Raw genomic sequence first — 18700 nt, forward strand, 5'->3', positions numbered from 1 at the left:
ATGAACGATGCATACACTATAGATATAGGCACAAAAGCTGACAAATAAGGGCATGCAAGTCAATCAAATCATCTATATGCTTATCTTATTATGATGAACCAACCTAACCGTAGGCTATGTGCACACATATAGTCAAGCATAGATCACATATGCACTCAATTACAAAAAAAAATTCAAAGTCCTAGATCATGCTCAATCTATCCACAATCACAACAAGTTAAGTCCATAGCTCGTCATTGGAGTTGGAAAAAGGCATTAACCACTAAAACATAATTACAAAAAGTTAATCTTTTTTTTTATAATTTTTTTCTTAGGCACTCAAGCCCTTACCTCCACACTTAAAACCAACATTGTCCTCAATGTTGTAAAGTGAGCTTGAAAGCTAAAATCCGTGTCGGATTTAGGCATGAGAGTGAAGTCTGGGTGAAGGCACACAAATTAACTATGAAAATGAAAATCTAAATGTGGAGAAAAGTTACGAAAACCCCCTTTGTAGAACCTCTATTGCTCACGACCTTCGAGAAGACTAATATGAGACACTAACCTCAAGGCTCAAGGCCTTGACTTCCTTAACGTATACTTCAAGCTAGCTTTAGGTGCTCATGAAAGATCGACTCCATTGAGAAATATATAGTGTCTAAAGAGCAATGCGTCACAAATAGGTCACCAAAGAATAAGGACAAGGTCCTCCATTAAGATCATAGGCCTTCCACCTCCAACATAACTCCCAGCTTCCTATAATAACCTCCATTGAAGAATTGAAGTGTAAGAAGTCCAACCAACCCGAGTGAACAAAAACTAGTGAGTGCAGAAAACTTCTAGAAATGACATTTCTGTCTATTAATGTCCATATGTCAAAATCAGAAAGTGATAAGTAAGTGAGACCCCTTGAATTGGAAAGTAGACTCAGAGAGCTTTCTATCCATATAAAGTGAGCTGCCTATCTCCAACTGAGATGAAAACCAAAGCTGGTCAAAATTGCCAATCTATCATGAAGACTTCTGCTGACCCTTAGTCACCAAAACTACAATAAGTCGGGATCCAAAGGCGTAAACAGAGTGAGATCAATTGGAAATGAAAGTAGACTCATGAAGATAACTTCTATTAAAATTTCACTGGAAAATTAATTCTGAGTCAAAAGTCGTTGGCCTCCAAACTCACTGTTGTGTTCTGCAGTTTTTGCTATGCCTTGTTTCTAACCTCTGTCACTAAATATGAAGCTAGGAAGGTTCAAATTAAAATTTTTTTTACCAGCATATAGAGGACTTGTGAATATATATCTTGAAAAATTGAAGCTCCAAATTGCTTTATATGTAGAGGGTGTAGCTTCTCAAAGTCACTCTACAGTAGCTGTCTCTGTTCTGACCTCCATGCATTGACCACTAAATAACTGGAGTTCTAATAACTAAAAGTGGCTCAAATTTTGGCACAAGATAGTAGACATATAGAAAAATGGTCCCACAAAATTTCAGCCCAAAATAGCATATATAATGGAAGCTATAGTCACCCAAAGTCAACTAAATATTCTGGACAGAAACTGCTCACTACCAAATTAATTCTCCTTCATATTTTCAACTCCATACACCTCACATCCTCCTACAAATGACTCAAAATCTTTATTCACCACAAAAATAAACTAAGAAATAAATAAATACTACCGCTGATGTGCTAGGGTTGCCTCCCTAGCAAGCGCTTTGTTTAAGGACTTCATTGCCGGTCCATATAGAACATGATTTTGTCAAGGTGGATACTTCTCAAGTACGAGCACCCTATTGTTTGGGGCTAAGGGACTCTTTGACGTGTCATAGAGGCAAGACCAAGAGTTACATAAGTATACTCCAATTGGTGGCCAAAAGTGTTGCTTCCTAGCCTTCCTCTTCTTCTCAATTATTCTTGTAGGAGCTAAACTTGTCTTCTCCTTCAAAGGTGGTGTAGAAATGATAATCCTTGGAACAATAGGTGGTAGACTCTCTTGAGAGTGATGGAAAATAATAAGTGCAAGTGCTCCAATTCCTTTCCAATCCACCACCTCAGTGTAGAAACATTGACCACTTAGTGGTGGATTGAGAGGTAAAAATACCTTAATCTCAATCTTCCCATTAAGAACATAAGTGCTCAATGTCCTACTCTCCATCTTGGGAAGCTCATGATGGATCTCCATGGATTTGGGAGGAGAGAAAATCCTTGGCTCTTCAATTTCTTCATCATCACAAGCTATTGAATGACTCTCTTCCTCCTTGGGAACATCGGCCTCAATGAATAAAGGTTTATGGTATATGACTTGAAGCTCCGCATCCTCCTCGATGAACAAGGGATTATGGTGTATAACTTCAAACTCCGCATCCTCCTCACTAGACAAGACATCATCTTCTTCAGAATCATCTTCAAATATCTCACATTCATTTGGAAGCTTAGATTTTCAATATTGTACCCATTCCGCCGAACTGTAGTCTCTCACCCCACTTGCATTGAAACTTTCATAACCAAGCTCACTTTCTTGTACATCAACATCACTATCATCATTTTCAACTTGCATAAAGGACTCTTGCTCAATATGCTCGATATACACTTCTTCTCTTGAAATAGGCTCCACTTGATTAAAGAAAGATTCATGCTCATAAATGGTGAAGGGTGGCTCTTGTGCAAAACTTGCTTCTAGTTGCTCATTGGAATGTATAAGCATTTCTTGAGAAGCTTGCAATCGAGGTTGGGACGCTTGCAATTGAGCTAGCAATTCTTCAAAAGAAGGCCTCCTAGACTCATACACTTGCTCATGAGGATATGCTTCGGGAACCACAGTCTCTTGTGAATTCTAGCTTGAGAGGCTTGTAATAGATCTCGGGAGGCTTGCAATTGAACTAGTAGTCCTTCAACGAATTCCTTCCTAAGCTCATAAGCTTCATCTTGTGGATATGCATCGGGTACAAATGTCTCTTGATACACGCCCATCTTGCACTCACACTCTTGCATAAAATTCTGGCACTCAAATTTTAAAGAGCACTCAAAAGGTGAATGCCACAGAGAATTACACAAAGCACAAGTTTCATTGCAAGAAAACATAGAACCCACCGCATGAGAATTCCACTCTTGATGACCTCCACCATAGAAGTTTTCTTGCTCATATCCCCTTGGGTCGTCCCATCCATACCTCCATTGATCCATAGCTCAATATGATAAGAAAATAAGCACCTATGAGTTCCCAAAAGTAAGATTAGTAACCAAAAAAATTAGAAAATATAAAATTAAAAACTAAGCAAACAAAATAAACAACTTTTTTTTTTTTTTCAAAATAAAGAAACAAAAATATGCTAATGTGACCTAAAGAACCGATTCACCAAGGGATTAAGGCTATTAAACCTATGTGAGTTTAGTGGGTTATGTCGGTCCTCTATATACCTATTTGATTGTGGTGGATTGATTTGACATGTGGTCGAAACATGCATATACTTGAGCACTTCTCACATGTGCATCTTAATTGCCTTACAAATTCATAATTCCTATGTTATGCTTTGTCGACCTCATGGTCATCTACATAATTAGTTCTCCGAGCGTTATGGTTGGAAAGGCTAATACAATACTATTTTTATGTTTGTGAGTTTGTAGATTTTTAGATTTTGTCTTATTTAGTTTGCTTGGGGACAAACAAAGTTCAAGTGTGGGGGTGTGATTACACGCATTTTTATGCGCGTAATTACAGTCTAAACACTAGAACTAAGCTAATCTCTAAAGTAATTATTATGTAATTAATTTATTTTTATTTATATTGTAGAAAATAAGCGGAGTTACGGAAATCATGAGAAAATGACGCGAAATGGAGCAATTCGGAGTTTTGAGAAAAATGACGAAATTGTGGAAATCTTAATTGAGCAATTAAGTTAATTGATTAATGCAATTTAGCCTAATTGGTTAATTAAGCACAAAACAGTACGTGCAGCATGTGCAAGGAATGATGGGCACCCATTACTTAATTATTCATTTGGCACGTGGTAGAGATACAATTAAACATTGGAGTCTAATTATACTAGGAGAAACAACCGCGTTTCTTACTTTCTTTACCCACCATCACCTTATTTTCCCTCCTTGGCCACTCAAGTGCTGCCACCTCAACCATTTTCTTATCTTCTTTCCATTCTCTCCCAGCCACACCGAGGATAGGAGATGAGGATCAATTAGAAAATCCATCATCATTCTCTCAACCCTACAGAAGCTACAGCGCCGCATCCCATTCATCCTTCCTCTCGATCTTCAACAGTGCCGCAACCACCCTACCCCATATCCTTACCAAGATTCCTCATTCTCATTTTTCCTCTCCTCACCAATTTCTTCTCCTCACCAAGATCTACCTCACCAAAATTCCTCATTCTCATCTTTTCTTCTCCTCACCAAGATCCACCTTACTAAAATTTCATATTCTCATCAATTTCACAAGATTCAAAGGGGAAGCCCAAGCATCAAGAGCTTCATCATTATCAAGTTTGGGTAAAAGTGGGGAGCCATAAATCAAGGCTAGCCATAATTGCTTTATTGCAATTTTTGGCTTGTTCTTGTTACTCCTACTTCTCTTCACTTTGTTCCTCTTTAAATTATGTATTTGTTGTTAGTTTTGTGATGGGTAGTGAGTAGTTTTGTTGTTGGGGGCTATGGTTGTGTGCCCTAGCCCAAATCTTGTGTAAAAGATGCTTATTTTAATGTAATGATGCAATTTTCATATGATGGATGTTTATGTATATTTTTGTTGGGTTAAAATGCATGTCTAGGAGCCTAGTCAACTCTAGGGTGTATATTTTGAGCATGTCTAGGATGGAGTTAGAGGCTTGACCCCCTTTAATTCCTAAGCTAGAAACCTTCAGTTTCCTATTCGAGGGGTTATAAGCATGTTGATTTACACCAATTGCGTGAATGCGCGGGCGGGTCGTTTAGTAGTCTAATTCCTTGATCTTTAGGCCTCTTGATGTGAATTAGAGACCCTTGAACCTGCTCTAATTCATGCTAAGTGAGTTCCTACGACCCTTGAACTGGAGTAGGAATACCATGAAAGGGAATTTCGGTCCTTGAGCCTTGAACCGCCTTGGATACGACTACCGCTAAAGTAGGAAATTTGAATCTACATTAGATTAGCTTCCAACACATAAGATTTGGGTGAAGGAACCTCCCTAGCACTAAGCATTCTCATTATATTGTTCACACTTTTCTAGTTTAATTTCCTTGCATTTTTATTAATCGCTTTGCATTTTATTATTTTTTGTTAAGTTCAAATCAACTCTCAAACATTAAATCAATCGACTCATTTGTGTATACCCACCTTGAGGCTACAAGTTAGTGGCTTTGAATAGCCTTTGTGTGAGCTAAGCGGAGCATTGCCAAGGTTTGGTGCCTTGCTTGTTTATAGTTTTTATTTTACTTTTTATTTTTCTTGTGTGATTTTAGTATCCTACCCCCAATTATCTTGGTAATTAGGTCCAACACCTAATCTCCGAGATACGATAAACTGAGGTCCAACTACTTCCCTTACTTGACATGATTCGTACGCTTGCGAGAGTATATGATTCAAGTTAATGGATAGTGATATAGTGGTAAGTATTCCTGCCTGTCACGCGGGTGACCCGGGTTCGATCCCCGGCAATGGCGTCATTGACTTGATACACATTTACTCAAGCGTACGTATCATTGTCAAGATAAGGAAGTATAATGCCCAAAATTATCGTACCACGGGGATCAGTGGCTAACTCATAATCCTTGGGTAGTCGGAACTAAAGTCACAAGCAAATAAAGGAAACTACACAAATAAAAAGGCTAATCTAAGGCACCAAGCCTTAGCAATGCTCGGCTTTGGTTTTCACCAAATCCTAATCAAAACTAAGAGCCTGGTGATGACTATTTACAATGAGGTAGAAATTGTCATTAAACAATGTGATTGTAATTTCTAAAAAGATTAAGTCTAAAACTAAATTAACAACAACAACTAAAAACAAAGAAAAAACTAAAAGAGAGATAGAATTGGGTACTAGGGATCACTTTCTAGCAATTTCAATGCAACGAACACATTTCAAGCAAACAAACATATCTTCATGAGAACCAAATCCTGTACTTAATGCCGGTCAAGGCCACTAAGCAGAATTTCCTTGAGGGTATTCACATTTTTGGTTAAGACAAATATGAACTCTCTAACTCATGAATTAGTACCCTACCAGAGCTACCAAAATATGAGCTAAAGGCGTAGAGCTCTAGAAATTAGGGATTTAAGCATGCAATAGTCACAACCTAAAATGTAATGACTACGTAGTTCTCTACCTAATGCCGGTTAAGACCACTAAGTCAATTTCTCTTATTTGGTATCCATTCTTCCGGTTAAGGCAAGAATGAACTCTCTAACCCTAATCATTATACCTTGTTAGGGCCACAACGTCAAGGATTAAAGGCGAATGGCACAAGAAAATAGAAACTCAGGCAATCATTAATTCTCGATTAAGCAACAACTTGACACACCACACTAATTACATGAAGGTAGTAAACGAAAGAACCACCAATTGTACCACACAACACAAATCTCAAAACATAACAAAGAGAGTAGTCAATTCCCTAAAATTTATGCATCAAGAATCAATTGACATAGTAATTAAAGTGCACCCATATGAAAATATATTATTTATCACTTGAAAATATGTTCATTACATCAAAATTGAGCTAGAGTTAGAAACCCTAGCCCCCAAAAGTAACTACTCACAACCCATATTCATGAACATCAAAATTACAAAATTCAAATAGCAAAGAGTAAAGAAGTGTAGGAGAAAACAAGGATAGTCACAAATAGCTATGAAGCTAGCATGACTAGCCTTGAATTATAACTCCCACAAAATACCCAAATCTTGAATCTTGTAGAAATTGAGTCCCTTGATGGATCCTTGAAGTTTTGTATGAGTAGTCCTTCAAATCTCAAAATAAAATAGAAAGAAAGGAGGAAAAATGAAGGAGATGAGAGGTGAGTGAGAGCAGCCCAAAGGCTGCCCCCAATGGTAGTGTGTGGCGCTGCTGTTGGTTCTCCCATTTAGAAGAGAATAGGATGAATATATAGTGAGACATGGGTGGCAGCCTTGTGGTCTAGAGGAAGATAATGGGTAAGGGACACGTGGCTGGTGGTGATGAGACGAAAAGGAAAATTGGCGCGCTGCACATTTGATCTGATGGCCAACATTCAATTAACCAAATGGTTAATTGATAAGAGAAAGGTGCCTACATGACACGTGCTGCATAACAATCAACCATTGGTAACAAATTAATTGACTAATCAATCGATGATTGATTAATTAATTAGCCACTATTTATTAGTCTTTCTTCTTCTTCTTCTTTTTTTTTTCATAGCGTTGACTACAGTTGACGGCGATGATAATTTTGTCCTTTTGTCGAAATACTCCAGTTTGCACAATTTCGCACCATTTTATCTTATTTCCGCAACTCCGCTTATTTCCTACAAAATAAATAAAAGTGGATTAGTTACATAATAATTGACTTAAAGATTAGCTTAATTATCGTGTTTTAGATACAATTGCATGCATAGAAATGCGTGTAATTAGCATGTAAAAAGAATTATATTTGGTTAAGAAAAATACTAATGCTATAATAATTAATTAGCAATAATGACCATTTAATTAATACTAATTCTATGAGCCTAGATTGGAAGTTTTTTGTTTTTAATAAGGAAAAAACATAATTGTCAATAGTGTAATTGTTAATTGATAATCAAATATTAATTGACTAATGATAAAATTAATTAGTAATAAATACTATTTAACTAATAGTAATTGGTTAAGGACTACGGGTCAAGATCAATACTACGGGAACATAGCTAATGCAGTGCAACAAGAAGGAGGTGTCTCAAAACAAGATGGAGATGAGAGTAATCCAAGAGAAGCTGAAGGATATAATGACTCATCCATACAATCGTCAGTAGTATGAGGAACAACGACAATTACATGTGAAGTACAGTGCCTTTCTGCTACAAGAAGAAACTTATTGGCGGCAGAGGTCTAAAGGTTTTTGGCTGAAAGATGGTGACAAAAATACTGCTTTTTTTCATAGAAAAGCTTCAAATGGAAGAACTAAAAACAGAATTAAAAGTTTGGTGGAAGAGGAGGGAGTTTGGCGCACTAAACCTGTTGAATTGCAATGTATTCTTTTGCAATATTTTAAGGGTATTTATACTTCTTCTGGCTCAACTACTCATGCATTATATGAAGTTTTGGCTGCTATTGATAGTAAGGTAACTGAAGATATGAATATTGAGCTGACGAAACCGTATGCTGAGGCTGAAATATAGGATGCATTATTTGAAATGCACCCTTCAAAAAGCCCAGGACCTAATGGTATGTCACCATTTTTCTTTCAAAAATACTGGCATATCCTCTCAACTGATGTTTGTCTAAGGGTGAGAACATTCTTAGAAACAGGTGAACTAGAGAACTCGGCAAACTTTACTCATCTGTGCCTCATTCCCAAAATTCCAAAGACAACAGAAGCCAATCAATTCAAACCGATTGCACTATGCAATGTACTGTACAGAATAAGCTCCAAGGTAATAGCTAACAGACTAAAGAAGGTGTTGCCTTAAATCATTTCACCTCTACAAAGTGCCTATGTACCTGGTAGATTGATCTTTGATAACACTCTGGTAGCTACTGAGGTAGCTCATTTCATGCATAAGCTTCACAGGCAAGAAGAAGGTTTTCTCTCTCTTAAACTGGACATAAGCAAAGCTTATGACAGACTTGAATGTGATTTTGTAAGAGCCATGCTTACAAAATTGGGATTTCAAGCACAATGGATTAATACTATTATGAAATGTGTGGCATCAGTGCAATATTCTATTTTGATAAGTGGGCAGAAGCAATTGTACCGACCAGGGGAATTAGGCAGGGTGATCCTTTATCACCTTACCTTTTCATTTTATGTACAGAAGGTTTGTCTGCTTTGATCTCAAATGCTGTGAACATGGCATAATTAAAAGGTCTAACTATGTGTCCTGGAGCTCCTACCTTGCATCACTTATTTTTTGCAGATGACAGTTTCAGTTTTGGAGCTACAACTGAAACAAAATGCTTTACATTGAGACATATCCTCAACACATATGAGCTTGCATCTGGCCAGAAGATAAATTTCCAAAAAGCAGTGTTGCTTGTAGTCGAAATATAGCTCCTGATATTCAAGAACATTTAGCTTCTATTTTTCAAGTTCAAAAAGTTGAGGAGCATGATCGATATCTTGGGTTGCCACTGAGAGTGGGAAAATCAAAGGCTGCAAAGTTTGCTTATATAAAAGAGAGGCTTTCAAAGAAGCTCATTGGCTAGAAATAAAAAATGCTCAGTTCAGCTGGTAAGAAAATTCTAATCAAAGCTGTTGCTCAAACATTGCCTTCATATGCTATGAATTGTTATTTGCTTCCCAAATCCTGGTGTGATGATATTCATCAGATGTGTGCCCAATTTTTTTTGGGGGGATACAGATCAAAAAAAGAAAATTCATTGGCGAAGCTGGGGTAGACTTTGTTTGACAAAACAGGAAGGAGGCTTGGGTTTCAAAAATCTTTTTGCATATAATCTTGCTATGTTGGCTAAACAGGCTTGGAGATTGGTTTCAAATCCTCATTCTTTGATAGCCAAACTGTACAAGGCTAGATATTTTCCAAATCACTCTTTTTGGGAAGCAGAGTTGGGGGAAGCTCCATCTTTCTCTTGAAGAAGCATTTTAGAGAGTAGACATGTGCTTGCTGCTGGTGTACAATGGAAAATTGGTAATGGAGCCAAGGTGAATGTGTAGAATGATAGATGGATATCGGATTGTCCATATTATTTATTACAAAGACCCTTGCATACAACTGTTCACAGGGTGTCAAAAAAATACTTAGTATCCCACTAAGTCGAGCAGCAATTGAAGACCAATATAGGTGGATGCCTAAGAAAAATGGTAAGTATACTGTCAAATCTGCATATTGGATTGTGAGGGAGCATGTGATGGGTAGCTTTCTGATATCCACTTAATCTGGAGATCCTTATCGAAATTTGTGGAAGAGAATTTGGAATGCTAAGGTTCCTAGAAAGGTGCAAATCTGTGTCTGGAAGGCTGTCAACAATATCCTACCTACAAGAGAAAAGTTGGTTCAAAAAGGTTACACTGGTCCTGTTAATTGTTTGTTGTGCAATGAGATGCTTGAAACAAACACAAATGTCTTTTGTCATTGCCATATTGCAAAAGAAACTCTTGCTGTAACAACCATTCCAATTCAGAGCACTATGCTGTGTACTTTTAAGGATTGGATGTTGACTCAAGGGGAGCATCTAAGTAAAGAAGATTGGGAAAAGCTGATAATGATTGTTTGGGCTCTTTGGAAAAACAGAAACAGTAAATTATGGTCTGGTACTCATCAAAATGCATAGGCCATCATGACTAGTTCTTTGACTTGGTATAAAGAATATTTACAAGTGCAGCAGTCGCAGGTGGTACACACGACAGCCAAGTCTAATAGATATTGGATCCCACCTAAACCACAAAAGCTCAAAATCAATGTTGATGGAGCTTTCTTGCCCTCAAAGAATATTGGGGGTATAGGTGGGGTTATCAGAAGAGATAATGGTGCTTTTGTTGCGGGTTTCTCTCACTCCCTTCAGTTTGTGTCTTTTCCAAAACAGTGGAATTACTTGCCATTAGAATTGGTATTGATTTACTGCTGTAGCTAAGGTTACAGGATGTTTTCCTAAAGAGTGATTGCCAGATTGCCATTCAGGAGGTTGGTGCTGATGATTTTGAGTTGAGTGAAAATGCCAACATCCTTGCTGATATCCGAAATAGCAGTAAACATGTCAAGGAAGTGTCTTTTATGTTTGCTCCTAAAACTGCCAACATGGTGGCTCATAGACTAGTTGCTTTTGCTTATGAATCCAGTGCCAATCAGTTTTGGATTGACCAAGCTCCAACATGTATTATGGATGCTTTACAATTCGATTGTAACCATCTACTTTAATTCAATGAAGGCTTCTGCTTTTTACTCAAAAAAAAAAATTGTCTAAGGACTAAACAGGTTATCAAATTTTAAATATTTTAGACCATTGGATATATTACTAATCCAATGGTCCAAAATATTTAACAAAATGGGTGTATGGCAAACACCCGGGTACCTAAGAAAATTCCGGAAGAAGAGATACTCTTTTTAAAAAAAAAAAATTAAATTGAGGAAGAAGAGATACTCTTCAAAACCAGTCTTCGACTATAAAGTGGAATTCTCCTCATGCTTAATCTGTTAAAATGAATTTTGATGGTTCTGTAAATAGATGTTCTGTTTCATGTGGTTTTGTTATTTAAGATTTTCATGTTAAATCTCTTGTAGCAGCCACCTAAAATGCTGGAATTCCATAGTTGCTTTATCAGAAGCTTTGGCCTTAAGGAATGGACTTATATGTGCCCGAGAACAAGACTACAAAAGAATTTAAGTTGAGAGACATTCCAAATTGGTCATTGATGCCGCTAATAGAGTCATTCAGCCTCCTTGGAGATTTATCAAGATTATTCAAGATATCTAAGTCAGTGCCACCTCTTTTGATTCCAGTACTTTTAAACATATTTTTAGAGAAGCAAACTTTGTAGTAGAAGGCATTGCCAATTTAGGACATAACCTTGTAAATGGTTCAACTTGAACCAATTGGGTCCGTAGCAAGGCCTCGAGAGCCTTAATATTTGACGTTGTAAACTGTGGTTGCCCAAGAGACTTTCAAATCTAATTTATAGTCTTTTCGTATTAAAAAAAATGCTTAGCATATTTGTCTCCACTCATCTCTTACCAAAACGTAGAATCTAACATGTCAAACTGCCGGTCGCAAAGAGATCTAAATGCTAAAAACCTTATCCCCTTAAAAACACAGCATTTGGCATTTGCTCCTAGCTTGTCAGCTACCTCTTATCAGGTTAATCAATTCTTTTTAGCTATGTGCTTTTGGGTTCATCGTGTTAATGCACCAAGGAGTTCACAGTCAGACTCAACCATATATAGAAAAACGATAATGGCCAGAGCTATTGATCGAGCACTAATAGAGAGGAAGCAGCGACCACTAAATGGGAGAAAACCCATTGTTCCAAATGGATTCCTGGTCACTCATGATTTAGATTAATGGGTTTATGTTTGGATTAATAAACGAGAGTGGTTTTTTACTAAGGCGCCTAAGATTTTTTGATACAAAGGCACAGGCCTATACTAGAGTCCACCCCCGAACAAAACTAAACTGTGGGGAAATAGGACTGGCATCGTACAATAGAATATGAAGCAAGGAAAGAGGAGGATTGAAAACCCAATGGGGGACACACTTTCCTATAAGTGAGAGCAGCAACACAATGATCAGCCGAATTCGCTTTCCTGCTGGACCAAGTTCTAGCTAACGGAAACAAAAGTAAGAGACAAGGATCTTATAGTACGAACAATAGGAGCAACTGTCCAATCAGGAACTAAACGAGAGTTGGAAAGCATAGAGATAGGCTGTAAGGAGTTCGACTCTCATGAAATAGAAGATAAAGATAAAGAAGAAGCAAGAGTCAAAGCCTCCAAAATAGCATAATCCTCAGGCGCCTATGATTGGTTAACCTGGATCAAAGCTAGGACTAGGAAACATGTCATTTCATTAGAGATATTGATTATAGTAAAATTGATAAGCAAAGCTAGAGATCAAAGAACTGAAACAATGAGGCAGAACATGTGAACTTTAATATAAATTATATTGAAGGATATCAGGATTATGTGTGTCTTACCAAACTAGGATTACTTTGTATTGTTGTAATAGGAGAAGATTGTTCTAGATTCCTAGTTCTAACTAGAATTTGATTCCTTGTACTCAAAAATTATGTACTTGTATCCTCTATATATAGAGGCTCCTATTATCAATGAAAGACACAACTATTCTCCCAATTTTCTTTTCCTAAAACACATTATCAGCATGAGTCATAACCTTGAAATCAGAAGCCAATTACTTTTCTACAAAGCATCCTGCTGCGCAAAATTCAAACCCTAGAACCCCAAAACTAGGAACATTGTGCGCACCTTCCTTGGCCGGAGTACCACCTCCAACGCCACTATTTTCCTTAGCACCCATGTGCCATCACCTTTTAAGTTCAAGATTGAGAAGAAGAACAGGAAAAATCCAAGTAAATTTTACAATTAAAGTTCCTGCTTTCTGTACTTTAAATTTCTCTTCTTTTTCTCGAGGACTTACAATCTCCCCTCTTCTACATCCCACCTTTCTTGTAACGTGGGTTCGATTCTCAAAGCGGAACTGTGTGGATTTCACGCTATATACGAACTAAGAGTGTTCGTAAACCACGACTAAGAGCGTTCGTGAGCATCAAAATATATATTACGAACTAAGAGCGTTCATAAGCATCAAAATTTGACCATTTAAATGTCATTGTTTCTATATAAATCCAAACTTTAGAAACAATCAACAAAGACATTGGTTATAACTTTTTCGCAACAAAGCCCATCCAATTAAGTGTGATGTCTAGGAAAATAGTTGAGATAAGTGGTACTTAAGCGAGTTTTGCTCCACTGACATCTCCTCTTACTTTCTTGGACATGCTTAATTGGAGTTACTAAAAGGATTGAGTAACAACCATTAGTTGAGCATTGATTATAATTAGGATTAAATTCAGTTTACCCCCCCTGAGGTTTGGGGGTAACTTCATGTTAGTCCCTGTCTTCTCAATTTAATCAGTTTACCCCCCGAGCTTGTCAATTTTCCTCAATCGTGTCCAATTTCCTAGATTCCGTCTAAATCAAACGTTAAATCTAACGATGGAGCCCACTTTTGGGGCTAAAATTGTCATTTCAAGAAGGAGGGAAAAAAAAAAAAACACCAGAACCCAAAAAAAGAAAAAAAATTCATTTCTTCACCACCACCCCCATCTTCTCCCCGTTTCTTCCTGCACCCCCAGAAACCTATATAGTTCACCTATCCCATCACCACCCCTCTAGTTTTTCTGGGTTCTTCCTTTCTCGAATCAATCATTGTCCTCAACTTCCTCTAAATCTTGACCTCGCCGGACCTTGCAATCTTCGACCTCCCTCATAAGCCCTAAGCTCCTGGGTTTCAAATTGCAGAGACTTGAGAGGAGATAGAATAGATCGGAGTTTCTCTCTCCTCTACCAACTAGTCCCTAGCTACACATCGCAACTCACCTCCACCACCACCATGCTCGCCAGTCTCCAAAAAATCCTGTCCGTCCTCGGCGTCGTCCAGTGACACCGGAAACCACCTTATGCACCGATCTCATCACTGCCTAGAAATGCTCTGGGCACCTATTGTTCCACCATGGCCGATCCTCCTCTTCTTTTTCTCGTTGTTTCCTCCTCTTTTCCTCGCTCCTGTAGAAGTCTCCGATTCTCAAAACGAATATGCTTCTCTGTTTGCTTCTGGGTCGGGCCTGCATGAGTGTAGATTGGATTTTCAAGGTGGCGGCGGCAGGCTCTGGGCGCGGTTAACCTGGTTTGGGATCAGATCTTGGATCTTGCATCTCTGTGCTGGCTAATGGCGGTGGCTGTGACGTGGGTTGGGTTCGAGCGCGATCTTTGCAGTCATGGGATTTTACCGGAGATGGAGGTCATGTCAAAGATGACTGGAATCCTTTTCATGTCATCACTCCGGGCTGGACAGATCGGGGTGCGGCCTGGTCACTGGTGGATGAGAGGTTGGTAGCGGTAGTTTCTTGAATAGCAACAGTTTGAAGTATTTTTAGCATGGTTGTTGTTTGTATTCTATTGGATATTTTGGAGCGAAGATGAGTTGGAGATTATGGTAATGGACTAATGGATTTCCTGGGATTTGATTTTCGGAGGTTGAGGAAGCTCTCAAGAGCTCTTGTTTGGATGAACGCCATGACTGAGTCGAGAGAGGATGAGTTGAGTTTAATGGTTCTCTACTTATTAGCTGATAGGTGTATGTGAGGTTGAGAAAGCTTTGGGGATCAGAGGAAGAAGAAAGAATTTTAATTTTTTAATTTTTTTATTGCCTTTTTTTTGTCATGAAATGACCTTTTAGCCCTGAAAGTGGGCCCCATCATCAGATTTAACGTTTGATTTAGACGTAATCTGGGAAATTGGACACGGTTGAGGGAAATTGACAAGCTCGGGGGGTCAATTAATTAAATTGAGAGGACATGGACTAACATGAAGCTACCCCCAAATCTCAGGGGGGGTAAACTGAATTTAATCCTTATAATTATTTTGGAACAGATTTTGGTTTAGAAATTTCGAACGTAATAGTTGGCTTTCATTGAAATAAAGTGTCAATTTTGATTCGAACTTTATTCATTTAAGTATGTTTCCTGGAGAACTAGAATGTCTCATGGATAGTGCTGCTACGCACACCATACTTCGACACGGGCAATTATTCCTTGATATGATGCCTACCCGATCTTTAGTGACTACGATGGCGGGGTCATCTAAATTGATTCATGGTTGAGCACCAGCTCAATTCTTGTTGCCAAATGGCACAAACATTAATGTCACTGAAGCTCTCTACGCTCCTATGGCTGGAAGAACTTTTTCGAGCTTTAAAGATATTGGAGCCAAAAATTTTCATGTGGAAACACATTATGAGAATGGACATGAGTTCGTTTGCATTATCTCTAATGACTGCAGATGAAAACCAGTATTAGAGAAGTTTATGTGTCACTTTAGTGGGTTATATGTAACCACTATTCGAGTAATTGAATCCAACAACTTCATAAGAGATGAGTTTAGGGACACCGACACATATAGGCTTTGCCATGACCAATTGGGACATCCATATCGTGATATATATGATGATCTGTTTATTAAAGACTTCACTCGGACATCCATTCTTTCGAGCAAAATGAAGCACGAATCAAGGTTTAATTCTTGGAATAAGTGTGACCGCCGTCGCTGCCTCTGCCTCTGCCGCCACCGTCTACCGCCAGCCTTAGTCCATATACATGACCCCATGGATGACGTCCATCATGGTGATGGTGCCACAGGTGATGCTGCAATCACCAACTTTGCTTCTAATAGCGTTTCAGACGCTCAGGTACAACCAAAATCCTCATTGGTTAATTCTAAAGTCTCTCGCTCGTTCTATAAAGCCTGTTCCTTAGGACAATTCGGACTGAGACCATCCTACACAAAGGATATCAAAATACTCATTCTGTTCTTACATATAATCCAATGAATTTTATGGACCGATTAAGCTAACTTGCGGACATTAAAATATTTCATGATGTTAGTTGACACGCTAATCATGTGTTGTGCCATTGTCCACTTGTAATGCTGCTTATGCTACACTCCTAGCATAGATCATATGGCGACGAGCTCACTCCCCGGATCATCCTAGTGAGTCAATTGGATTTGACACTGCTAGAGAGCTTACATCGAAGACTTTCAATGATGATTGCATATCACTAGGACTGATGTTGGACATCATATTCCCATGTACACACTTAAATGGTCTCGCAAAAACGACTACGGTGGTAGCCCAGACATTGGTAATGCGTACCAATCTCTTTATATCCTCTTTGGATAATGCAATATCGCATGCAGCTATGCTAATTTGTCTACGATCCACTACCACTCAATCTATCTCTACATTATAGGTAATGACTGGGTACAAGTGTCTTATACTTACGCATATTTGAGTGTGATATTTATGTGCCTATTGCACTGCCACAGTGCACTCAAATTGGTCCTCACAGATGAATGGGCAAATATGTTGGATATGAGACTGCAACAATAGTCTGCCACTTAATACTTTTTCTAGGCGATCTCTTTACCACTAGATTTGCGGATTGACAGTCTTCCCGTCATTAGGAGGAGATAAGAACCCGGATGTTCAACAAGAACAATAGGAATTGTCGTGGTCTGTCCCCACTATGTCTCATCTCGATCCTCGATAAAGTAATGAGATCACACATATCTACTGCAAACTTGCCTGCAAGAATGGATGTCCCTAAGAGAGGACGTAGCGCTGCCCTACACGGAGGTAGGCATGGCACCAACACCATAGACAGTGGCATTCTGGCGTCACAGGTCGTGGCCCAGCTAAAATGAGTGGGAGGCCCGTAGATTCGAAGGATACTTTGACACAACTTAATCCTTTGATCATCAACACTCAAAATCCATTTCATGAGAATGTTCCGGATTGAGGTTATCGTTGGGGGACATCTCAATGTCAGAACCTATTCTTGAGAATACATGAGCTCTCTGAAAATGACACTAGTGTACATGAGACGTGGGATAAAAAACTTCATCATGATTGATGATGTATTCGCGCATTTTATTGCGCATGAATTCGTTAAATCCGATGATATCGAATACATCATCGATGTGGCAATGATCACACAAATAGATTCTATTTGCCCAACGATGGATGTGGCAATGATCACACAAATAAATTATATGTGCCCAACTAATCACGCAAAAGATGTTTCATATTCTCACATAAGTGGTATGAGGATATATATGATCCATCGTGTATAAAAGTGATTTTCTGGTCTATATACATACGTTGAAATAGTGGATGAGTGATATGGGATTTACGGTACTTACGTAGGTCATGAAAAACCTTTCTGAATATTCAAATGAACATGCAGGTCAGAATTAATGAGTATAAGTACTTCTTCACATACTAATTAATCAAGTTGATATTTAGACTAATGTGATCATAACTGCAAAGTCTTTAATCCTCGCATCGGATAAGGCTTGAATTAACATAATTAAGTATAAACTCACTAGCTATCTCTGCTAACAAATTCTTAAAATTATCATTATTAATTATAAATTATGGTTCCGATTTTGCTAATCGTTTACAGAAATGATGTTTGAGTGAAGACCTAAAAAGCCCCAGTTTGAGATTTCTTTTAGTTGAAGGCTAGTATAGAAAGATCTGTAAGTGTATATATAGACATAACTTATTGAAGAGGGCGAGTCTAGTTATTGGTTAGACAATCCTAAATGAGCTTTGCATTTCCTATTTTCCGTTAGTCCTCTTCATTATTTGTGAGTAGAAATGTTCTTAATTGGTTCTATTCTCTTTCCTATTTCCATCTCGCAATAAGATATAAAAATTGAACTGGGTTTATGGTTGCTGTGTTGAACGAGTAAATTCACCCATTATATATATGAACTTAACAATCGTCTTTTTATTTTTACATATTTTTGATAAAAATAAAAAAATAAAAAAAAGAGTATTTTGCAGACACCACCAATACATTTTGGCTTTTAGGTAGTCCAACTTCAATTAATATGAAACGATGGATCCCATCAAAATTTTGGAACTTAATAATAGAGGATATTCTTGTTAGATAGCTATGCTCCATTTGTATAGTTGTTAAGTTGTTGGGTTATCAATCTTTTAAATATTCATTTGTTCCTTCATACACAAACAAGAAACCAAATCTACAACACTTCAGAATGACCTAGCGTGTACATTTGTCTCTAGTCTTTATTAAAAAGAGTATCATCAACCAGCTGCTGCCAAAATATAGCATTCCGTCAGACAATCAAATGCCTTGCCGGCCACACACAAATCCAAATCAAGTCCAAAACATTAAGCCCCCGACTTGCTTTAAATACCCATATTGCTCCCACAGTTCCACATACTCTATACCAAAACTTAATAGTGATCATCATTCATCAAGATGGCAAGTTCTACTTCTACTG

This window comes from Rosa chinensis, chromosome 4 (genome assembly GCF_002994745.2).
Source record: "Rosa chinensis cultivar Old Blush chromosome 4, RchiOBHm-V2, whole genome shotgun sequence".
Taxonomy (NCBI): Eukaryota; Viridiplantae; Streptophyta; class Magnoliopsida; order Rosales; family Rosaceae; genus Rosa; species Rosa chinensis.